Here is a 6,442-nt window from a genome sequence, read left to right as displayed (position 1 = left end):
GTTCTGTTACCAGTCTCAGAACTCAAATGTAAAACACGTGGAAAGTTTTTGTAGTTGTCTGGAATATTTTAAGTTATAAGGAAATATTTTAAAAAAATAGTCATATAATAAAGTTTGAGAATTCTTAAAAGACAAAAATGTCAGTTGTCTCATTGTATTAGAAATAGGTATTATTATTCAACATGGTTCCCAAACAGCAGCATCTCTGGAACTTTGGAATGTTTGAGTCCTGGACACTTCCCTATTGACTCAGTATCTCTGTAGGTGAGGTTGGAGCATGTAACTCAAAATACAGCAAGAGAAGTTAAACTTCTTCTGTATGAAATATCCAGTGCTATAGAGGTAAAATGTGCATCATACCTCAAGGATAGGATCCCATGAACAGTTTCAGTGGCTGGCTGTATTTGAAGATAAAATGGTGGGCCACCTGAGAAGATAAAAGCCACAGAGCAACACAGAGGTGGGTGTTAGAAATGTAATGTAGGTTCACAGAAAAGAGCTGACACAAAATTACCCTCAGAATGAGCTTTGTTAGGAGAGAGCCTCAAACCATGGACAACCATGAGCAGGCCTTGCAGAGGGAGAGTACTGGGAAAATAGCTGCATGGTCACACAATAAACTCTGAAAGGACAGATAGACAGACAGAGCCTTCAGGACCAGAGGACAAAGGCTTCTGACTCATAGATACTGAGACAGGTGGGTAGGTTTCATCCCTGTGATGCTGTCTGACCTATCCTGCGTGGGACAAACCAGGAAGCTCTGATGAAGACTAGCTGTGACTTAAGGTTGTCCCTGCTCTAGGAAGTGGGAGCTGATCCTGCTCTCTGCTGCTTTTGGGAGGGAGACTACAAGGCCACAGCACAGCCTGCCTTGTTCTCAACTCTTGTAGAGAGAACTGCAGGGAGGGTGTGGCCTGACTCTGAGACAGAGAAAAGGAAGTACTGAAGGGCTGTAGCCCTTCAGTGAGAGAAATGGGAGCAGGCAAGTAACCTTAGTAAGTGGAGGGCCATGGCGGGGGTGTGGGGGTGGGTGGGTGGGGATGAAGGGAGTTAAGGCTGGACAAAGCAGGCAAGATTTGATCAAGGAAGACCTTGACATCACAGCAAAGGGAAGCACTCTATGTGCAGGAGATTGAGTATGTCTGGAATTAAACACCCAAGCTGACTTGGAATCAGATCGTTCTGAGACTGGCATGCATGAGAGGGCAGCAGACAGACGATACTGTGCCAGCCTGTGCCCCTGTGTCTCAGGGAATCATTGCCCTGATGTTATCTCATGTTGTCAGCTTCCACATCAAGAGCCTTAGGGTTGCCAGCAGGCAGCCAGAACTGGCAGGTTAGGTGTCTGCACAAAGTCTTATTAAACTCTCAGCTGCCTGGGAATAATGTACCACAGCAGCAGAGTTTTAAATGGCAAAGAGTCTCTGTATGTCAGGGATGTTACAGGTAGATACTTTCATTTGTCCTCCATGAAAGCTTAATATCATTTTCATCTGATCAAGTCAACTTATAGACCTCATTACTTCAAGTTCATCGAGTGGCTGGAGCAGCTTCCTTTATTCTATCTGCTCTCAGAATCCTGTTGGTGAGGAGCTAATGCATTTTTAACCAGCTCAAGCAACTGAAAGGCCTGGTCTGTAGTGCATCCAGACAGCTGCTGCTAACTTTCTGAGAGCAGTGGCTATGGCAGGAAACCCCATTCTTTGTGTAGGTTCCTAGAGGTGAGGGCTATATGTGTTTCCACTTTATGATCTCCCCGCCTAGGCTATAGCAAAGTCCCTGACTTGCATGTTGACAGTTATCACTTTCATATTGATTTGACAATCTAGCAGAAACATTGGCACTTTGTGTACTTCAGTCACCTTGAGTGTGAACCTGTGGTGTTTGGCCAATTTCAGTCTCACTTACATCTGTGGTCAACTTCTGGCTCCATTGATCTTTCTAGGCTCCCTCACTTGTCTGGGAAGCAGACAGATTCTTGGTGACCTAGAGCATCCTAGGTGGGGAAGTCTGAATTTGACTCTGCTTCATGTTTCACTTTTTCCTCTTGACCCAGGCTAGCCCAGGCTTGTCCTCATGGAGGCATCAGAGCAAGAAAGAGCCTCACTGTGAGACAGCTGATAAGATATTAACAGGCTTGGAGGACAGAGGGTAGACCCCTTTGCCTCATAACATGCAGGATGTAAGCCAAGGACTGGAGCAGCAGAGTTCTAATTGCTGTCTTGGGCCCTGGGAGGAGGTGTGACATCTGCAGCTGCCCAGAAGGTCATTAATAGATAACTAAACCTGGCTCTGGAGCCCCACTTTTTTTTTTTTGTTTTGTTTTGTTTTTGTTTTTTTAAGACAGGGTTTCTCTGTGTAGCTTTGGAGCCTTTCCTGGAACTCACTCTGTAGCCCAGGCTGGCCTCGAACTCGCAGAGATCCACCTGCCTCTGCCTCCCAAGTGCTGGAATTAAAGGTGTGTGCCACCACCGCCTGACCCCCACATCTTATAAGCTTTCCATCTAGCTGTGGGCTTTCTGATTCAAGGACATATGATGATTTCTCTTCTTGTTAGAATCAATTCAAATGGGCCTGTCAATCACCAGGACAAAGTTATATTCCCTAAGAGTTGCTTGTTCTAGAGACCTTAGAAGTAATATAAAACCTACCTCAGATGTAGATTGCACAGTGGTCCCTTGGCCATTGTTCACTGTCTTAGGGTTTTTATTGCTCTGAAGAGACACCATGACCACAGCAACTCTTACAAGGAAAACATTTAATTGTGGTGGCTTGCTTACAGTTTCAGAGGTTCATCATGGCAGGAGCATGGTGGCACACAGGCAGATATGTTGCTAGCTACATCTTGGCTTGAGGGAACAAGAAGTCAACTGACTGTCAATGAAAGAAGCTTGAGCAAAAGAGACCTCAAAGCACACCCTCTCAGTGACATACTTCCTCTGACAAGGCCATACCACTTAATAGTGCCACTCCCTTTGGGAGTCATTTTCTTTCAGACCACCACATCTACTCTTACTCCTCAAGAATGTGTTCAAGTTACTCTGATCCAACTTCTACATATATTCTACATGACACTGAATCCTGTCTGGATTATGAAGAGCACAAAGATCAGGGAATTGGGAAGAGTCCAGAGAAAGATCCCAGTGACAGCATCAGACAAGGAAGGAAGCTTCTGCTTGCATCCTCTTTACTGACATCCCTTTAGTGCATATCAAGTCACAAAGCTCATACCAGTCAGATGGAAACGTGCCACCAAAGAGCATGGATACAGATGTAGGTAGACCACCTGCCACTCAGCTCATTAAAGAAGATACTGTTTCAATATGAAAATGAAAGTCACTTACAGTCTTATGAACAGTAGATAAATTGATGCTGATATTTGAAAAATCCTTGCAAACTTAATTTCAAGTAAATATTTATTTTAAAAAACATTTATGAACTGATAGCCAAATAAAGATCTCCATTGCCTTTTCTTTTGCTTCCTAGTTGTTAATGTGAATATTTGCATACTATAAAATTATCCTGTAACATGATTTTACTAATTGCTTGGTATTTTATTCTACTTATATTCACACGAGTTAACCTCTTAGTGGAAATTTAAATTATTTCTATATTTTCACAATTATAAACCACTTTTGCACAAAAATCTGCCATTCAATCCTTGCATGCATCTACACAGTTTTCCTAGTCTTTCTTGGAAGAGCAATTGATGGGCCAGTACCAATGTACAATTTTAGGGTTATTTGTGTCCACCGGTGTTTTATTAGCTAAATCAGATGTGCATGGGTTCATCTGTTTCTGAACAAAGTGATTACTTATGAGGTGGGTGGAGGTTTTGTTGTTGTTGCTAATTCCCTAAAGAGTGGTCAAAATGAACCAAAATGAGTATCAGCATAGCTCAGAGAAAAATACGTGATATAAGATTAGTATGTTCGATGGTCAGCAGGGATGAAATGAAGTATTAGCAGAAATGATATGTCTCTTGTTTTAGTTCTGACATGCATTTTCAGTAAGTCATTGTGAAAAAATATTAGTGGAGAGTCATTGCTCTGTGAAACATTTTGATGGAATGATTGAATTTTGTAATCTTTCCATTTGAGTGTATGTGGTGATATATTGTGTACCCTAGTAAACTTGCCTGAGGATCAGAGGACAGAGCTAGCCATTAGATTAGACATAGAGGTCAGGCAGTGGTGGCACACACCTTTGATCCCAGCACTTGAGATCTCATGCCTTTGCTTATGAAGCACACATGCCTTTAATCCCAGGAAGTAATATGGCAGGGCAGAGAAAGGTTTATAAGGTGTGAGGAAACAGGAACTCACTCTCTTTAGGATGAGAACTTCGCAGAGGTAAGAACTAGTGGCTGGCTATTCTGCTTCTCTGATCTTTCAGCTTTCACCCTGATACCTGGCTCTGGTTTTTTTTTTTTTGTTTGTTTGTTTTGTTTTTTGTTTTTTGTTTTGTTTGTTTGATTTTTTGTTTTTGTTTTTGTTTTGTTTTGTTTTTTATTATTATAAGACCATCTAAGATTAGAACAACAGGTACAGATAGGGAAGGAGCACTGTAGAGAGTCACATCACTCTACTGACGCCTTTGACTCAGGTGATTATACAGCTTGTCTCCTGCATGAGCCTGATCAATGAGTGTTTTATAGTAAATTCCACCTTTTCTGGCTTATATTGTTAGTTTTTATAATGAAGTGTGACATCTGTTCTTCCATCCATATACATGCTTGTTTAGTGTTTTTGTAGTTTCTATGTGTAAGGTTGGCTTTGGGTGCTGGTCTATTCCTCTTGGCGTTGGAAGGTATGACCCCTCTCCTAACTGTGAGAACCATAGCCAACACCCCAATAGCAAAGGCCAGCTGTCAGAAGAAGAACACAACTTGTGTATTTAGTCACAGTTTTATGTGACCAAGGAGCTTCCATAATGAAGAGCCAAAATTCTGGAAAAACTGGAAAAACTTTTTATGCTTAGATTTAGTGAAGAATGTCAAATGTAGAAACATGGTTAGACAGGTATGTGATCTAGTGGTTATGGCAGCATTGGGGGTTACAGCAAACCTCTGTATAGATACTTTATGGCCTCTCTGAGCAGTCTTGTGGGTTTGAGGCAGGGCCTTTTCTAGAGTATAAGTCTCATAACCTACTCCAGAAAGAATGTTTTCATGGCTACCTCTTCCACAGAGAACAGAGGTGGTTGGGATAATATTTTTAAAGCTTTAGTTGCCTTTGAGGAGAAGGCATTCAGGTCCCCTCTGGGAAGAGGGATTCTGGTTTCTGCTGCTTACATGGAGGGAAAACAAGATGTGAGAGATGGATTCAGGAGAAGGTCAGAGAAGCACTTTACTTCTGGGGCTGCTTCCCAAGCTCTCTTCATCACTGCACTATTGCTGGACAATAAGAGACACCTTGACCAAGGCAACTCTTAGAAAAGAAAGCATTTAATTTGAGTCTTCTTACAGCTTCAGAAGCTTAGTTCATTATCACCATTGCAGGGAATGCAATGCTGGAGCAGTCATTGAGAGCTATATCTTGATCTTCAGGTAGAGAGAGAAAGGAGAGAAGAGAGAGACTGGGCCTGGCTTGGGTTTTGAACCCTCAAAGCTTACTCCCAGTGACATACTTCCTCCGACAAGGCCACAACTACTCTAACAAGGCCACACCTCTTAATCCTTCTTATGCCTTCAAACAGTTCCACTCCTTGGCAACTAAGAATTCCAATACATGAGCCCATGGAGCTATTCTTATTCAAACCACCACACAAGCCTTCATCTGGGGCTTTTATTTTCTGAAGCACAGTCCCATCCCTTGCCCAGTATTGTAAGTGTTTCTCAAAAACATTGTTGATCCAGATCTTGAGGCAGGAAGACCCACCTTTAATCTGGGCTACACCTTCTGCTGGAAACCTATATAAGGACGTGGAAGAAGGGAGCTTTTCTCTTTGCCTGCTTGTCTTTATCTTGCCAGCACATGCATTCCTTCACTGGCATTGAAGCCTGCTTCTTTTGGAATCCAGCATATACAGAAGACCAGCTGAGACACACAGCCTTGTGGGACTGTGTCTTGGACTTTCCATTCATAGCTAGCCATTGTTGGAATAGCTGGACTGCAGTCTGTAAGTCATTCCAATAAATCCCCCCCCCACATATATCTTCACACACACACACACACACACACGTGTGTGTGTGTGTGTGTGTGTGTGTGTGTGTGTGTGTGTGTGTGTGTGAGAGAGAGAGAGAGAGAGAGAGAGAGAGAGAGAGAGAGAGAGGGAGGGAGGGAGGGAGGGAGGGAGGGAGGGAGGGAGAGAGTCATTCCGTAAGTTCTGTGACTCTAGAGAACACCGACTTTATGGACTTTGTAATTTTAGAATCATTGAATAAATGAAGAAATACAGTCTCTGTTATTAAGATTCTTGGAATAGATGTTGTACTACAAAC

The 6,442-nt window shown here is 42.6% G+C and overlaps 1 protein-coding gene across 2 annotated transcripts in view; it reads left to right on the top strand.

The window, feature by feature from the left end:
• The window catches only part of Zcwpw2 (zinc finger CW-type and PWWP domain containing 2), a 99,167-nt gene extending 98,167 nt beyond the window's left edge, over positions 1–1,000 (top strand). For both annotated transcript variants that reach the window (XM_028858068.2, XM_028858067.2), the window contains one exon: positions 1–1,000. This exon is cut by the window's left edge and continues 504 nt beyond it. The gene's annotated coding sequence lies outside the window, so the exon portion shown is untranslated.
• The last annotated feature ends 5,442 nt before the right edge of the window (positions 1,001–6,442 follow it).

This window comes from Peromyscus leucopus, chromosome 7, assembly GCF_004664715.2.
Source record: "Peromyscus leucopus breed LL Stock chromosome 7, UCI_PerLeu_2.1, whole genome shotgun sequence".
In the NCBI taxonomy this organism is placed as follows: Eukaryota; Metazoa; Chordata; class Mammalia; order Rodentia; family Cricetidae; genus Peromyscus; species Peromyscus leucopus.
Note: the sequence above shows the minus strand (reverse complement) of the source record. Positions and strands in the feature narration are given on the sequence as shown.